Consider the following 18,566-nt stretch of genomic DNA (forward strand, 5'->3'; position numbering starts at 1 on the left):
CACACTGGTAACTTCGTGGTGGACTAAATGTTTGTCTGTAAACACGTATAGGCTGAAGTGAGCTTTTATCGATGTCTGCCTTAGGAATGCGCTTACGGTGTGGGTGCGCGCTATAGCAGTGAAGTGCTTAGTATTTGTTAATTAACACCAGCTCTCACGGCGCTTGCTGGCAAGTTGTAAGGGAAGTTACCTTGTTTGCGTTGCGTGTGTCCTTTGGATGTGTTTGTATCTCCTTGGGTTCGGGTTCTTGTGGCATAGTGCTGAAAGTGTATGTGGTTTAGGGCTGACCTGTCTGAACACCTGAACGTTCTCGGATGATAACATAGCAGGAGAAAGCTATGATCTGGCCAAGCACTTTCCCCCCGTCTTAATTTTTGATACCTTGCTGTTATGCTTTGCCTAGGAGCTAAAATGTGACTGAAAGTTCAGGGTTTGTTGTGAAGGGCTTCTGCCTGTAGTTTGTGCCGCTGTCTCTTGAGCATCTGGAGTGTAGAATGGCAGGGAAGTTTTGCTGTTGGCGTAGAACTCTCATCTGAAGGATTTCTCCTTTACTAAACGGTCAGTCCTGCTTGTAGTGTAAGTATGATAGAATAGCTGAAGAAGCGTATCCAGTTTTAGTTTAGTAAGCTGGAAGCAAAACTTTAAAAGCTCCTGGGAGCTTGTAAATCCCCTTGCTGAGTAGTTGTCATGCTTTGTATGATTCTACTAAGAGAAGTTTAAAGTCAGCGTAAAAAGGAGGTAAAAGGTGATGACGCTAATCTTTCTAAGGTTTTTCTGTACTGCTAGACCACCAAGTTTACTGAAATCAAATGCTGTTTGCTTTTTAACCGCTTTTGTAAACATGAAAATTTTGCTGTGGAGCCCTTCTTAGTAACATTTCGTGCACTTCTTTCATGAGAGGACTCAAACTGTAAGATGACTAAAGCAGAGGACTTGAGAAATATAGGTGGGCCAGTAGATTGTGTGGGTTTGTAAATGATTTCCATGTTGGCCAAAAAATTTTTAAAAAATTACATATTTGGAACTGTGCTATAAATGCAGATTACAACCAATTGTAAGGTGTTGGTTTTTTTCCTTTCCACACAAGCTAGACCCGAACAACCTGATAAGAACTAGTTTGCTTCTACCTCATTGAATGATGTGTATGACGTGTCTGTGTCCGCACCCACGTTTCCTCTGTCCCATCAATGGAAAGGAAAATACTCCTCGACATTAAACACTTGTAGGATAATCGCAGTCGTAGTGCTGCTGGCCTGTTTTATGGTAATTCGTTACAGCAGACCAGCTTTGGCTTTTGAAATAATCTTTGTAGAAGGCAGGATTCAGCTCCTCAAAATAAGTATTTTGATCTTGTTGTTGTGTTAACAAGCATGTCCTTCCTGCTTCCTATGGATTGTCCTAGTTCTGTGAGTATTATTTCTTAAATCCAAGGCGCACGATGGGAAGCGTGCGTTGTCCATTTCTTGTATACCGATACAAATGCTGGATGTTGAAGTGGATTGAATGTTAAGTATCGCAGTCTCGATGGAATAAAGCTTGCGAGTAATACTTAGTTGTAGAAACTGCTGATGTTGAATGGAGTGAAAGGTACCTTCAGTTAAATGAAGTAACACTTCCCAAAACGTTTTTTTACCTCCAGGCATTTTGGAGAACCCCGACAATTCCCAGGTAAGTATTTGTTTGTGTCAGACTGCCTACTTGTCCTGCTCGTTAAATATTATGTAGTTACTTTAAGTTTGATTTTTTTTGATTTTTTTTTTTTTTTTTTTTTTTTTTTTTTGTCGTCATTGGGTTGTCTTTCATAGCTGAAGACCCCTGCACCTGTTTTGGAAATGAATGAAACCTCTCCTAAAAAAATGCAGCAGAAATCAGGTAATGTTCACGGCATGTAGTTCTGGGTTTAGCTTCGTAATCTTTCTAGACGGGAGTATTTAATAAAGCATCTGATTGATTTGTTTTGCGGATCTGTTGGAGGAATTTGGTTTAGGACACGCAGAAGATGTTGAAGGTGTTCATAACAATCTCTTTGTAGTGTTCTTTTATGAACAGACCCATTGTACTTGCAATTTTCTTTCTAATACGAAATTAATGGCTCTAGCAAGGCATCCCGGGAGCAGGTGGTGTGCTGAAATATACCTCGGTGTATGCGTTTGCTCCCTCCTCTAGCCTGCTGTTCAGCACTGTCCATACCCTTCCATGATGTACGCTTCCTACACCGTACTTGCTGTCATCTCCCCTTTTCAGGCAGTCCTGAAAGTCTGCTTTTCTTTCAGGGGCTCAAACCCCCCCCCCCCCTTCCTGATTGTCTTGGTCCTTTGAGCATGTGCTGTGGCTGATTCCAGGCTAGGGGGCTGTAGGCTAGGCTGTCCAGGAGCTGCAGGTGAGCCACAAAGGGGAATTCTTGGGCTCATGCCGTAGCTGTAGTTTGCAGGAATTATTACTTGCCTGGCTTTATCTCTACCTGTCTGGCAGTCGTTTTGAAACATGTACAAACACGTTCCTCTGAGGCTTCCCTCTCTTGTTTCATGGAAAATGACCAGCAGGCTCAGAGGCAGGGGAGGGAGGTGAGGAAGAGAGGCAAGATGGGAGGAAATGAGTGTCAGCGTGTTGTCAGGAATTCTTTTTTCTTTGGAAACAAGGCTAAAGTTGAGGCGGCTAGCTGGTCGGCTATGTATTGGGGAGAGGGTATGTAACCTTAATGGGGGTTTTTTGTTTCTTTGTTCTGAGGTTTATTGATTTGTATAGTTGATAATTTGTGTTGTATTTTGTATTAATCACGCTTGTTAATCGGATGAGAAACAATTTGCCATTCAGGTTTTAGAGTTTCTGCAATTGGCTATTGACAATATAAACCAGAGAGAGGTGAACAGATATGCAGAAAAGTAAGCGGACTTGGAACTCTTTGTATTCTCTACTTAGAAGTTACAAGTTCTTTGGCATCTGTGCTTTAGGCGAAGAAAAAAACCAGTATTGTTGTTCTTTTGACAATAATAGAGATGAAACTTCTCTCTAGGAGATGTATCTTCCTCCTTCTCCTCTCGCTCTTCTCCCTCCCCTGTATTTGCAATGGGTAAGCAACAGGTCCTCTCTTGCCCTTTATTTTGCAGTGACGGTGTTCTGGTAAGACACACAAATACTTGTTAGAGGTTGTTCAGTTAAAACTTGAGTTTTGGTTATGCGTGTATTCCACAGTAATGTGAAGCGTAGCCCCACAACGGACCAGTATGTTACGATATTCCCGACACAGAAAGGTTGCCTTTTCGTGGCTCATTTCATGGCGGCTGTTCTTCCTGCGTGGCTTTATTCAGCTGCGTCATGCTGGTTTTTAGCCATATGTTACCTTGAAGGTCAGGTGCCAAGAAGTAGGTGTAGATGTAAAAATTTCTTTCTTTCAAACATTTTGTGTTTGGATTTGGGTTTAAGGAATTTAGGTTGCTTCGGCAAAGCATCGTGATTCCTGCAGCACAAATATTTCTGACTCTAAAAGGGTTGAAATGCCATCCTTGACAACTTGATTTCATAAATCTGGAGAACAGGTACAGTATCTTTCACAAGTAAATGTTCAGTGAGGGCTGGAATTTCCCATTCTATTTACTTTGTTACTGTCGCATAGTAATACATTCTTAAAATCTCTTTTTGAGGCAAAGTAGTGGTGTTCTCGTGTTTTCTGTATAGAAGAGTAGCTGCTGTCCACTGCAATCTGCAAAAAGTCATTATGTAAGAGAGTTTATGAGGAGGGAAGCCTCAGAATAGAGTGGAGAGGTGAGGACTAATTGGAAAGAACTCAGATGACCAGAAGTCATTTTTCAATGCTAGCTAGAAGAGCAGACAGAGTAAAAGGTGGGGGATTCGTATCTTTTTGTGTGCGCTGCACTGCAGGCATCCGTTACTAAAAATGCATGGTAGCAATAGATGACAGGCAACAATACTGGAATCTGGTTTACCCTGTGAATTTTTTATATACGTTTTTTTGAATGGTGGTCTCTTCAGAAGCCTTGGAGTAGGGTTCTGCCAGTGTTTTGACTAAGAATTTCTCCCTGTGCTAAAAGCGAAGAACTCTTGACAGCGAGGAGTCATCCTCTTTCACAATGTTGACAGAAGCCAATAGAAGCCAGTGTTGGCAGAAAATAGACTCGTGAATTACTGCTCCAAGGAAAGAAGAAATTTTACTTGCAACAGCTAATGGGAGAAGTCCTTATCTTTTTAGTTGATGTTTTTGAGTTATTTTTCCAGTGGTTGGAGAAAATAATTACGGACTGGAGTTACTGACACGATGAGAACTGGAATTTTGCAGGTAGAAGAACACTGTAGCCTTTCACCTTTCCTGCTTCTTCCTTGTTCTGTACCCATCATACAGAAATGTCAAGATTGATTAAACCCTATGGAAAAGGGTTCTTAGGGGCTCCAACGTTGTTAAAATCTTACCTAAAAAGGGAGACTTCAGGCTCAGATAGCTGCTGCTGAAAACTTTCCCGTTGACCGTGATGGGCAAGGCTGCAGAGGAGTTAAGGGTTGCTTTTCATTCTAGCAGCATGGCGCCTAATTTTGAAGTGACTGCACTCTGAAACAGAATCCGAAAGACGAAGACACCTACGTACTCTGAACAGAGAATGTGACTTGCATCCTTAGAAGGCCCGTACAAAAGAAAACCCTGGGTGCTCGCAGGTCTGCTTTTATCCAGCTTTCAGGCAGATACGGTTGACCAGAAAAGCTGGTCATTCAGCCTGTGCTGTGCACAGGGGAGGTGTCACAGCTCTCCTGCATCCACAAAATATCTAAGTCTATCTTCTAAGCAAAATTGTGGTGCCCGTGTTACATGATGGGAGTGATGGCGCATATCAAGTTGTATGGTAGGAAGCTGCCTGCATTTTTCTGTTTGTGACCTGAGTGAACACTGGTGAAGTGACAGAAGAAGTCTGGTAAGCGTACCTTCATGGAAGCAGAGTAGGAGCAGCCCCATCTGTCTGACCGACTGACCACCCGCTACTGTACTTGGGTGGAGAGGCTTCTAGGAGTAGCACATAGACAATGAAAGTTTGTGAAAGGAGTCACCTACAGGAGAAAATGCCAAAAGCGAGGTTGGCCCTGTGATTCATCAATAGTAGACCCTTTTGTATTTTTATGATCTTCTGGATTTTCTTCCTGTCTTGCTCGCTTTTCTTGTGCGAAGAATGTTGCGTCCCTCTCTAGCAGCAAAGCTTTGTGCATAGCCATCTCCTGCTGGAGAGGAGGCAAGAGAGGTGGCGATCCAAAGGAAATAGTGTGGTATGTTTTGTGTGCTGGGTGTGAAGAAACCCTCGAATTCAACACTCGCTCCTTAGTTTGTCCTCAGCAACAGAACCGCTGTGCACCTTTTGGGCGCAGGGGTGATGGGGAAAAGCAGAGTGAAATAGAAGGGCTCAGTGTCTCCCCTCTTCCTGCATTTGTAGGTGCCCTGACTGCAGTGGGAGCAGAGGAAGAGGAAGATGCTGAATCTCCCTGGGATTCTGAGGTATTCCCTGTGAAGGACACCGGGGTTCCCAGTGGGGCGGGGGTGGGGAGCGAGATCCAGAAGCACTCGGAGCTTGGGCCCTGCCGCGGCTGAGGCTTATTTCCCCTTCTCCTGGTTCTGCTGTATGTTTGTAACTGGGGGCCCTTGAAATACTTGTGCTGTGTGCTAGCTGCTCAGCGAGGCTTGGGGTGAAGGTAGGTCGAGCTAATGATTTGGGTCTCGTGGCAGCTGGCCCTTGCAGTTGGGTTTCTAGTACAGTATTGCGGCAGTGAAGTTTCTTGCTGCTTAAAATAGTCTGAGCTTCTCAGCGGGGCTGGCGGGATTGTTGCTTTTTCACCACACAACTCTGTTCCGCTGACGTGTTCAGTGGTTGCCCTTAGGGTCTGCAGCCTAGACGATGAGCTGCTTTGGGAAAGAGCCTTTCTACCGTTTTGGCCCTTTTTGAGAGTAATGTTCAACAGAGATACCGCACGTGCTGGCTGTGTTTGCCCTTTTAGTTCTTCCTGTCTGTGGTAATGGGTTAGAAGAAAGCGAGCAGAGTCTGTAGCTTACGCCCTCTGACTTTTCTTGTGAGGAAGAAGGAACTCTTCCCCACCCGCTTCTTAAAAATACAAGGCTCAAATGCTGCTGGGTTGTTTTGGTTTTTTTTTTTTTTTTTTTTGTAGAGCCTTGGTTTCTGTAAGCTTTGTCTTGCTTGTCTTTGTTCAGCCCTTGCAACCGGGAGTAGCAATGTGTTCGCTCCCCACTGCAGGACGTGTGCCTGGGGAACATCAGCACAAATTTGAGTATCGGGTACGAGTTCAGTCGAAAGTTGGGCCCCCCCCAGACCTGCGGTTACGGGTTCGCAACCCACAGCTCGAGTTACCGTGTTAATTCTCTCTTGCGGCTGTGCAGTTTGCCAGCGTGACAGACTAGTTTAGATGAGTTGTGAGGTTTTTGCCCAAGATCTGAAAACACACAAGTCTGCTGTGATTTTCCAATATACTGTGCCTTGACGTGCCCTTTCCAAGGGGCTGATCAAAGGCTTTTGTGGTTCCATGCTGTGCAAGTTGGCTTAGCAGGAACATTTTGCGTAGAAATGAGTTGAGAATTTGTACCGATGCTCACGCCCGTGTGTTATGCTCTACAGACGGATTCTGAAAGTCCGGAAGAAGGATCACCTGGTGTGTTGCTTCCAGCTGCAGACAGACACGGAGCACGCTCGCGGATTGTTTCAGGGGAGCGCCACACTGGTAACTTCGTGGTGGACTAAATGTTTGTCTGTAAACACGTATAGGCTGAAGTGAGCTTTTATCGATGTCTGCCTTAGGAATGCGCTTACGGTGTGGGTGCGCGCTATAGCAGTGAAGTGCTTAGTATTTGTTAATTAACACCAGCTCTCACGGCGCTTGCTGGCAAGTTGTAAGGGAAGTTACCTTGTTTGCGTTGCGTGTGTCCTTTGGATGTGTTTGTATCTCCTTGGGTTCGGGTTCTTGTGGCATAGTGCTGAAAGTGTATGTGGTTTAGGGCTGACCTGTCTGAACACCTGAACGTTCTTGGATGATAACGTAGCAGGAGAAAGCTATGATCTGGCCAAGCACTTTCCCCCCGTCTTAATTTTTGATACCTTGCTGTTATGCTTTGCCTAGGAGCTAAAATGTGACTGAAAGTTCAGGGTTTGTTGTGAAGGGCTTCTGCCTGTAGTTTGTGCCGCTGTCTCTTGAGCATCTGGAGTGTAGAATGGCAGGGAAGTTTTGCTGTTGGCGTAGAACTCTCATCTGAAGGATTTCTCCTTTACTAAACGGTCAGTCCTGCTTGTAGTGTAAGTATGATAGAATAGCTGAAGAAGCGTATCCAGTTTTAGTTTAGTAAGCTGGAAGCAAAACTTTAAAAGCTCCTGGGAGCTTGTAAATCCCCTTGCTGAGTAGTTGTCATGCTTTGTATGATTCTACTAAGAGAAGTTTAAAGTCAGCGTAAAAAGGAGGTAAAAGGTGATGACGCTAATCTTTCTAAGGTTTTTCTGTACTGCTAGACCACCGAGTTTACTGAAATCAAATGCTGTTTGCTTTTTAACCGCTTTTGTAAACATGAAAATTTTGCTGTGGAGCCCTTCTTAGTAACATTTCGTGCACTTCTTTCATGAGAGGACTCAAACTGTAAGATGACTAAAGCAGAGGACTTGAGAAATATAGGTGGGCCAGTAGATTGTGTGGGTTTGTAAATGATTTCCACGTTGGCCAAAAAATTTTTTAAAAATTACATATTTGGAACTGTGCTATAAATGCAGATTACAACCAATTGTAAGGTGTTGGTTTTTTTCCTTTCCACACAAGCTAGACCCGAACAACCTGATAAGAACTAGTTTGCTTCTACCTCATTGAATGATGTGTATGAGGTGTCTGTGTCCGCACCCACGTTTCCTCTGTCCCATCAATGGAAAGGAAAATACTCCTCGACATTAAACACTTGTAGGATAATCGCAGTCGTAGTGCTGCTGGCCTGTTTTATGGTAATTCGTTACAGCAGACCAGCTTTGGCTTTTGAAATAATCTTTGTAGAAGGCAGGATTCAGCTCCTCAAAATAAGTATTTTGATCTTGTTGTTGTGTTAACAAGCATGTCCTTCCTGCTTCCTATGGATTGTCCTAGTTCTGTGAGTATTATTTCTTAAATCCAAGGCGCACGATGGGAAGCGTGCGTTGTCCATTTCTTGTATACCGATACAAATGCTGGATGTTGAAGTGGATTGAATGTTAAGTATCGCAGTCTCGATGGAATAAAGCTTGCGAGTAATACTTAGTTGTAGAAACTGCTGATGTTGAATGGAGTGAAAGGTACCTTCAATTAAATGAAGTAACACTTCCCAAAACGTTTTTTTACCTCCAGGCATTTTGGAGAACCCCGACAATTCCCAGGTAAGTATTTGTTTGTGTCAGACTGACTACTTGTCCTGCTCGTTAAATATTATGTAGTTACTTTAAGTTTGATTTTTTTTTTTTTTTTTTTTTTTTGTCGTCATTGGGTTGTCTTTCATAGCTGAAGACCCCTGCATCTGTTTTGGAAATGAATGAAACCTCTCCTAAAAAAATGCAGCAGAAATCAGGTAATGTTCACGGCATGTAGTTCTGGGTTTAGCTTCGTAATCTTTCTAGACGGGAGTATTTAATAAAGCATCTGATTGATTTGTTTTGCGGATCTGTTGGAGGAATTTGGTTTAGGACACGCAGAAGATGTTGAAGGTGTTCATAACAATCTCTTTGTAGTGTTCTTTTATGAACAGACCCATTGTACTTGCAATTTTCTTTCTGATACGAAATTAATGGCTCTAGCAAGGCATCCCGGGAGCAGGTGGTGTGCTGAAATATACCTCGGTGTATGCGTTTGCTCCCTCCTCTAGCCTGCTGTTCAGCACTGTCCATACCCTTCCATGATGTACGCTTCCTACACCGTACTTGCTGTCATCTCCCCTTTTCAGGCAGTCCTGAAAGTCTGCTTTTCTTTCAGGGGCTCAAACCCCCCCCCCCCCTTCCTGATTGTCTTGGTCCTTTGAGCATGTGCTGTGGCTGATTCCAGGCTAGGGGGCTGTAGGCTAGGCTGTCCAGGAGCTGCAGGTGAGCCACAAAGGGGAATTCTTGGGCTCATGCCGTAGCTGTAGTTTGCAGGAATTATTACTTGCCTGGCTTTATCTCTACCTGTCTGGCAGTCGTTTTGAAACATGTACAAACACGTTCCTCTGAGGCTTCCCTCTCTTGTTTCATGGAAAATGACCAGCAGGCTCAGAGGCAGGGGAGGGAGGTGAGGAAGAGAGGCAAGATGGGAGGAAATGAGTGTCAGCGTGTTGTCAGGAATTCTTTTTTCTTTGGAAACAAGGCTAAAGTTGAGGCGGCTAGCTGGTCGGCTATGTATTGGGGAGAGGGTATGTAACCTTAATGGGGGTTTTTTGTTTCTTTGTTCTGAGGTTTATTGATTTGTATAGTTGATAATTTGTGTTGTATTTTGTATTAATCACACTTGTTAATCGGATGAGAAACAATTTGCCATTCAGGTTTTAGAGTTTCTGCAATTGGCTATTGACAATATAAACCAGAGAGAGGTGAACAGATATGCAGAAAAGTAAGCGGACTTGGAACTCTTTGTATTCTCTACTTAGAAGTTACAAGTTCTTTGGCATCTGTGCTTTAGGCGAAGAAAAAAACCAGTATTGTTGTTCTTTTGACAATAATAGAGATGAAACTTCTCTCTAGGAGATGTATCTTCCTCCTTCTCCTCTCGCTCTTCTCCCTCCCCTGTATTTGCAATGGGTAAGCAACAGGTCCTCTCTTGCCCTTTATTTTGCAGTGACGGTGTTCTGGTAAGACACACAAATACTTGTTAGAGGTTGTTCAGTTAAAACTTGAGTTTTGGTTATGCGTGTATTCCACAGTAATGTGAAGCGTAGCCCCACAACGGACCAGTATGTTACGATATTCCCGACACAGAAAGGTTGCCTTTTCGTGGCTCATTTCATGGCGGCTGTTCTTCCTGCGTGGCTTTATTCAGCTGCGTCATGCTGGTTTTTAGCCATATGTTACCTTGAAGGTCAGGTGCCAAGAAGTAGGTGTAGATGTAAAAATTTCTTTCTTTCAAACATTTTGTGTTTGGATTTGGGTTTAAGGAATTTAGGTTGCTTCGGCAAAGCATCGTGATTCCTGCAGCACAAATATTTCTGACTCTAAAAGGGTTGAAATGCCATCCTTGACAACTTGATTTCATAAATCTGGAGAACAGGTACAGTATCTTTCACAAGTAAATGTTCAGTGAGGGCTGGAATTTCCCATTCTATTTACTTTGTTACTGTCGCATAGTAATACATTCTTAAAATCTCTTTTTGAGGCAAAGTAGTGGTGTTCTCGTGTTTTCTGTATAGAAGAGTAGCTGCTGTCCACTGCAATCTGCAAAAAGTCATTATGTAAGAGAGTTTATGAGGAGGGAAGCCTCAGAATAGAGTGGAGAGGTGAGGACTAATTGGAAAGAACTCAGATGACCAGAAGTCATTTTTCAATGCTAGCTAGAAGAGCAGACAGAGTAAAAGGTGGGGGATTCGCATCTTTTTGTGTGCGCTGCACTGCAGGCATCCGTTACTAAAAATGCATGGTAGCAATAGATGACAGGCAACAATACTGGAATCTGGTTTACCCTGTGAATTTTTTATATACGTTTTTTTGAATGGTGGTCTCTTCAGAAGCCTTGGAGTAGGGTTCTGCCAGTGTTTTGACTAAGAATTTCTCCCTGTGCTAAAAGCGAAGAACTCTTGACAGCGAGGAGTCATCCTCTTTCACAATGTTGACAGAAGCCAATAGAAGCCAGTGTTGGCAGAAAATAGACTCGTGAATTACTGCTCCAAGGAAAGAAGAAATTTTACTTGCAACAGCTAATGGGAGAAGTCCTTATCTTTTTAGTTGATGTTTTTGAGTTATTTTTCCAGTGGTTGGAGAAAATAATTACGGACTGGAGTTACTGACACGATGAGAACTGGAATTTTGCAGGTAGAAGAACACTGTAGCCTTTCACCTTTCCTGCTTCTTCCTTGTTCTGTACCCATCATACAGAAATGTCAAGATTGATTAAACCCTATGGAAAAGGGTTCTTAGGGGCTCCAACGTTGTTAAAATCTTACCTAAAAAGGGAGACTTCAGGCTCAGATAGCTGCTGCTGAAAACTTTCCCGTTGACCGTGATGGGCAAGGCTGCAGAGGAGTTAAGGGTTGCTTTTCATTCTAGCAGCATGGCGCCTAGTTTTGAAGTGACTGCACTCTGAAACAGAATCCGAAAGACGAAGACACCTACGTACTCTGAACAGAGAATGTGACTTGCATCCTTAGAAGGCCCGTACAAAAGAAAACCCTGGGTGCTCGCAGGTCTGCTTTTATCCAGCTTTCAGGCAGATACGGTTGACCAGAAAAGCTGGTCATTCAGCCTGTGCTGTGCACAGGGGAGGTGTCACAGCTCTCCTGCATCCACAAAATATCTAAGTCTATCTTCTAAGCAAAATTGTGGTGCCCGTGTTACATGATGGGAGTGATGGCGCATATCAAGTTGTATGGTAGGAAGCTGCCTGCATTTTTCTGTTTGTGACCTGAGTGAACACTGGTGAAGTGACAGAAGAAGTCTGGTAAGCGTACCTTCATGGAAGCAGAGTAGGAGCAGCCCCATCTGTCTGACCGACTGACCACCCGCTGCTGTACTTGGGTGGAGAGGCTTCTAGGAGTAGCACATAGACAATGAAAGTTTGTGAAAGGAGTCACCTACAGGAGAAAATGCCAAAAGCGAGGTTGGCCCTGTGATTCATCAATAGTAGACCCTTTTGTATTTTTATGATCTTCTGGATTTTCTTCCTGTCTTGCTCGCTTTTCTTGTGCGAAGAATGTTGCGTCCCTCTCTAGCAGCAAAGCTTTGTGCATAGCCATCTCCTGCTGGAGAGGAGGCAAGAGAGGTGGCGATCCAAAGGAAATAGCATGGTATGTTTTGTGTGCTGGGTGTGAAGAAACCCTCGAATTCAACACTCGCTCCTTAGTTTGTCCTCAGCAACAGAACCGCTGTGCACCTTTTGGGCGCAGGGGTGATGGGGAAAAGCAGAGTGAAATAGAAGGGCTCAGTGTCTCCCCTCTTCCTGCATTTGTAGGTGCCCTGACTGCAGTGGGAGCAGAGGAAGAGGAAGATGCTGAATCTCCCTGGGATTCTGAGGTATTCCCTGTGAAGGACACCGGGGTTCCCAGTGGGGCGGGGGTGGGGAGCGAGATCCAGAAGCACTCGGAGCTTGGGCCCTGCCGCGGCTGAGGCTTATTTCCCCTTCTCCTGGTTCTGCTGTATGTTTGTAACTGGGGGCCCTTGAAATACTTGTGCTGTGTGCTAGCTGCTCAGCGAGGCTTGGGGTGAAGGTAGGTCGAGCTAATGATTTGGGTCTCGTGGCAACTGGCCCTTGCAGTTGGGTTTCTAGTACAGTATTGCGGCAGTGAAGTTTCTTGCTGCTTAAAATAGTCTGAGCTTCTCAGCGGGGCTGGCGGGATTGTTGCTTTTTCACCACACAACTCTGTTCCGCTGACGTGTTCAGTGGTTGCCCTTAGGGTCTGCAGCCTAGATGATGAGCTGCTTTGGGAAAGAGCCTTTCTACCGTTTTGGCCCTTTTTGAGAGTAATGTTCAACAGAGATACCGCACGTGCTGGCTGTGTTTGCCCTTTTAGTTCTTCCTGTCTGTGGTAATGGGTTAGAAGAAAGCGAGCAGAGTCTGTAGCTTACGCCCTCTGACTTTTCTTGTGAGGAAGAAGGAACTCTTCCCCACCTGCTTCTTAAAAATACAAGGCTCAAATGCTGCTGGGTTGTTTTGGGTTTTGTTTTTTTTTGTAGAGCCTTGGTTTCTGTAAGCTTTGTCTTGCTTGTCTTTGTTCAGCCCTTGCAACCGGGAGTAGCAATGTGTTCGCTCCCCACTGCAGGACGTGTGCCTGGGGAACATCAGCACAAATTTGAGTATCGGGTACGAGTTCAGTCGAAAGTTGGGCCCCCCCCAGACCTGCGGTTACGGGTTCGCAACCCACAGCTCGAGTTACCGTGTTAATTCTCTCTTGCGGCTGTGCAGTTTGCCAGCGTGACAGACTAGTTTAGATGAGTTGTGAGGTTTTTGCCCAAGATCTGAAAACACACAAGTCTGCTGTGATTTTCCAATATACTGTGTCTTGACGTGCCCTTTCCAAGGGGCTGATCAAAGGCTTTTGTGGTTCCATGCTGTGCAAGTTGGCTTAGCAGGAACATTTTGCGTAGAAATGAGTTGAGAATTTGTACCGATGCTCACGCCCGTGTGTTATGCTCTACAGACGGATTCTGAAAGTCCGGAAGAAGGATCACCTGGTGTGTTGCTTCCAGCTGCAGACAGACACGGAGCACGCTCGCGGATTGTTTCAGGGGAGCGCCACACTGGTAACTTCGTGGTGGACTAAATGTTTGTCTGTAAACACGTATAGGCTGAAGTGAGCTTTTATCGATGTCTGCCTTAGGAATGCGCTTACGGTGTGGGTGCGCGCTATAGCAGTGAAGTGCTTAGTATTTGTTAATTAACACCAGCTCTCACGGCGCTTGCTGGCAAGTTGTAAGGGCAGTTACCTTGTTTGCGTTGCGTGTGTCCTTTGGATGTGTTTGTATCTCCTTGGGTTCGGGTTCTTGTGGCATAGTGCTGAAAGTGTATGTGGTTTAGGGCTGACCTGTCTGAACACCTGAACGTTCTTGGATGATAACGTAGCAGGAGAAAGCTATGATCTGGCCAAGCACTTTCCCCCCGTCTTAATTTTTGATACCTTGCTGTTATGCTTTGCCTAGGAGCTAAAATGTGACTGAAAGTTCAGGGTTTGTTGTGAAGGGCTTCTGCCTGTAGTTTGTGCCGCTGTCTCTTGAGCATCTGGAGTGTAGAATGGCAGGGAAGTTTTGCTGTTGGCGTAGAACTCTCATCTGAAGGATTTCTCCTTTACTAAATGGTCAGTCCTGCATGTAGTTTTTTTCTTATTTTGTGTTAAGATTGTTGTCACAAGTAGGGTGATTCAAGATGCACTTTAGGTGTAAGTAAGTAATATGAAGTCATGCTGTTTATAAAAATGTGTGGTTTTTCACTGCAGGTGAGAACTCAGGATCTACCTTTCATATGTCATCATCAGGTGAAAAAGAAGACGTGAAGGATGGCATTGAATATTATGGTGTGCAGGTATGTGAACCCAAATATTTTGGATTGCAGTCTGATTCAGTAGGCTGTATTATACACTAAGGTAAAGAAAACTTACCAGTCAGTGAATAATGCTTATGGGACGTCCTGTAGGTGAAGGCTGCGTTACAGTCTGAAGGAAAGCTGGATACAGTCTTCTTATGGTGGGGTAAAATCCTTGTCACTATGTCGGATGCTTGCTGTTACACTGATTTTTTTTCAGTTGGTTTGCTTAAATTTTGAGGGGTGTTTTTCCTCTTGTGCACTGCTGAGAAACAGTGCGGGCAAATGCGGGTTTTATTGCCTGTGCAAAATGCACGTTCAAGTGAAGAGGGAGATTTGTCTGTAATAGGCTGATCTGTTTGATGAAACATGCCGGTCTTCCTCTTTGTAAGACATGGATCAAAGAGAACACCTTGAAATGTGGTGACCTTTCTGAGGCTTCCCCAGCCTCTGCAAATTACGCTCTTGTTTGGCCACGTGAAGTGTTTGAAAAGGGTTTCTCAGAGGGTATCCTAGAGGGGAATAAGGCAGGCGTCCTGCTTGTGTTGGGCGTGCGGGGCAGGGCTGCACAGCGGGGTCTGGCGTCCTCTGGAACACCCGAAGGGACAGCGTAGCAAATGATTTCCACCCCACAGCCGGGCATCACGAGAGAGGGACGTGCCTAATTCTAGCAGGCAAAGCGCAGGACTTAAGGCTGTTGCAAGGTGGTAGTAGTTGGCCAGTGAGCTTGGGAAGGGGGAGGGTGAGACAGGTGGTGTCTGGCTGAGGTGCTCCTTCCCTCTTGTGAGCGGAGGGGTCTTTGCCGCGGGGGAACAGGGCCTGGCTGACGAGAGGAGCGCGAGGAGCGTGAGGGTCTCAGCCCGCTGGGACACCAAGGCTGCAGGCCCTGTTCAGAAGGCACCACGAGCCGAGGAGGCGTGTGGGCAGGACTGTGACACGGGGCAGAAGCAGTCGGAGCTGTTGAGAAACAGAGCGTGGGGACAGGGGCTTGAGGGGGCTGGGTAGGGTTAAGGCGTGGTGCGGTTTTCCTGCGAGCTTGGGTTCCTGATTCCTGGGATGAGGGCAGGAGCAGGCAGGTTTCCCTAATAAATCCTTTCCTTTGCACCTTGGAGTGGAATTTATTATTTCTGAAGCTTGGGTGAAGAAATAATCCTCCCTTAGCCAGTTCTCTGTGTGGTGAACGGTAAAAAGCTTGTCATGTTCATTCCCGTTGGGTTAGCTTAGGTGGCCGGGGACTGTGCAATGCCAGACGGTAGAGCGCGATGGAGGGAGGAGGGTGGGTGAGGAAAATGTTGGCAGTTTAATGAAAAATGGTATTAAAGCAATAAACCGTGAAAAATAAACATGCTCTGTGACAAATGCCGGCGGTTACAGAAAGCAAGCAGGCTAAAAGGTAAAAGCAACCCTAATGCCTAGGCAAACCTAACCCAAGAAACTGCTGACTCTGAGTCCTTCTCTTGTTAAGAAGATGGTGTGCAGTGAACCTTTCATTTAGTGTCCCTTGATTTTTGTAGTGAAAATGGCTTTCAAAATGCCTTATTTCTATTATAGGATGAGTTTGCAACAGAAATTGCATAGATTAACTGTAACATTTTTTCTTGATAATCTTTCTGTCTGTACCTGTTTACTTAAGGATAAATATATTTTAGAAACTACCAACTTGATAGAAAAACCAGCACATGAAAATCACACTGATAAGGCAGAAATTTTACATCAGAAATTTCACAGCAGAAAATGAGGAATTGCACAGTGCTGACAAGCAGTTAAGTCCAAAACCTTGGGAAGAAAGATATGCAAGAATGTGAGTTGAAAATGAGAAAAGGGAATTGAAAACAAATTGTAAAAATGTTACAGCAGAGCTAAAGCAGCTGCCTGGTGAAATTCATGAAACTGGGAAAACTCCTTCCCTTGTGGAAGAAATGTCAGAAGATGGCTTCAGTGCTGAGCTGAAGAGTTCTCATGTTGTTTTGTCTCATGCAACAGAATCAAGTAACAACTTAGAAAGTAAAGGTGAATTTGGAGATACTAAACTTATGCTAGGTGGAAAAGTACCCAAAATGGAAACTGTAATCCGAGTCTTGGTGTCCTTTCTGATCAAGATAACTGAAATGCAAACATGGAAGATACCTGGAGTACAGATGAAGAAGATTGCACAACCAATATCAGTGATACAAAGATGCCTCTAGCAAAAGGAGAGAGAGAAAAAAAGCGCCTCCTATGGAAACGGAAGAGAATGAAAATGGAAGTAGTAGAAATGCAGTGGGAGGTCCTGAATACTCCCCAAGATACAGCTTTAAAACAAGTCTTTTGGATGACATTTCTAATATTATTCCTAAAATAAGACAGTTCCTACACGTGGTGAAAATGCACTTCTTGTAACAGAGAGGGAACTTGGAAAAGACTCTGGATTTAGTGATGATGTTCCCAGGGACTGCTTTATCGACAACAAAATAGGAGAAACAGAAATGGAAAGTCTTTTTGCAAGTGCTCAGCAATCATGTGTCATGCTGAAAAGGAATCTTGATGAAGAACTAAACCAAGATACGGGAAGATTTAAGGGTAAGGTAGGAATGCTGCAAATAGTATTCCTGGCTTTGGAGAAAGAGAAGGTACAGCTGCCAGAAGAGGTGGTTCACCTGCTACTCTTTAATCTCGCTCCGGATCAACGGTGCTGCTCACTTTAGCTATTCGTCACGAAGGGGAGATGCTTCCTACAAATTGGGGTTTGTTCTAATTAAATTGGTGACTGGTGAATAAAGAGGGCAGTGGAGAGTTGTCTTTTCCCCCATTTTTGGAAAACGGAATGCATTATTGTTCCAGGCACTTGGTTCCAGTGCAAGTAGTTATCTCTTCATTGCCATAAAAAGAAATCCATACAATTACATCAGTTCTGATTCTGAATCAAAGAATGAAAATAGCTTCTGGACAGGGTCTTGACTACTAATTCATGTGCTGTGCTATCTGCGTGGTGTGTCTTCATTGCCTTTCACTAAAATTCCTCTTTCCTGTGAAACCAGTTGTGTTTGTGGGTTTGGGATCTTTTTTTCTTTCCTCTCCTTGTTCGCAGATCCACTTGATTTTTTTCTGGTGGTGTTACAACGAACATTGTGCAGTCCTCCTAATGCTTTGTCCATCAGTAATGTTTTCACTTTTTTCTTGTTCCTGTTTTAAGAGACACTATTGTTTTCTTTCTAAGGGCTGTATTTTTGTTATGTCTTGCATGATGAGTGAATTCAAAGTACTTTCAATGGCATAATACACTTTGTAGTGTAATTTTGTGAAAATGCTTCTGTATGAATTACAAAAAAGATCATTTTATATTATTTCAGGGGTAAACCCTGAATTAATCAATCTTGGATGTGGTGTTTCTGTCTTCTAGAAATACGTGAAGCTTAACTTTGTTTTTATAGGTTAAGAAGGAAAAAAGCAAACAAAGATGTTCAAAAGTGCAGGCGGTGGCAAAACAGGAATGTGTGGATAAATTAAATAACATCACTAATCGGCAAATGAAACAAAAGATTACTGTAAGGAAGAATGACTGTTTGAAAATGGAGAGTGAAAACACAATAGAAGAAAAAGACAAAAGGAGTTTTTCATCTGGGGAGAGCTCAAACTTGATTAAAGTGCCAATGAAAGGGTAAGCTAAGGAAATAATCTCTAGCTCTTATTTGTAGTGCTATGTAAGTGTCTTAGGTTTTCTGATACTGTGGTAGTTGAAGTAGTTTCCTCAGTGGTGAAAGCCATAGTGAGTAGTCCACTGCTTCTCAAAAAATGAAGAAAAATTCTTTTTTGACAAAATGAAGCGCACGATGGAGGTTCAAATTTATTGCCTGCTCTAAAAAAAGAAAAGGGGAAACCAATAGAAAACCCCCACCTAAATTCCTGTGATTTCCATGTCAACACTGAGGTAAAATGCATCTTCAAAACCAGAACTGAAGACTGGAGAAAGCAGTTATTTTTGTAGGAAAAGGCCACCTAGAAAAGAAAAGTAGGAACTTGGGGTTTGCTACTCCTCCCTTTTCTAGGTGATTTTAGTGATCTCCGTGCAGTTGGTGTTTTCCTTTTCATTAAGTTAATATGCCCTTTGTCAGGAGAGGGGAAAAGATGATATTACCAAACCAATCTCAAAAGTCTAAAGAAGGCACACGTATTTTTATGCAGACCTAAGCAGGAGCTTTTTCTGTCTGTCCTTCAAAGGAATCTCTGCTCTAGGTGCTTTCTGTACCGTGGCTATTGGATATAGTCCAGCTTAACCTGGATCTAGCTCAGATTCCACGTGTCCCCCTCACTCCTAGGGGAAGGGTTTTAAATACTTGGGCATATTCCACGATCTTTACAGTCAAGTCTGTGATTTTATCATAGATATTTTTTGT

At 43.9% G+C, this 18,566-nt stretch overlaps 1 pseudogene; it reads left to right on the plus strand.

The window, feature by feature from the left end:
• The window catches only part of LOC130143465 (ankyrin repeat domain-containing protein 26-like), a 70,238-nt pseudogene that overhangs the window by 25,026 nt on the left and 26,646 nt on the right, over positions 1-18,566 (plus strand).

Source organism: Falco biarmicus, unplaced genomic scaffold (genome assembly GCF_023638135.1).
Source record: "Falco biarmicus isolate bFalBia1 unplaced genomic scaffold, bFalBia1.pri scaffold_30, whole genome shotgun sequence".
Taxonomy (NCBI): Eukaryota; Metazoa; Chordata; class Aves; order Falconiformes; family Falconidae; genus Falco; species Falco biarmicus.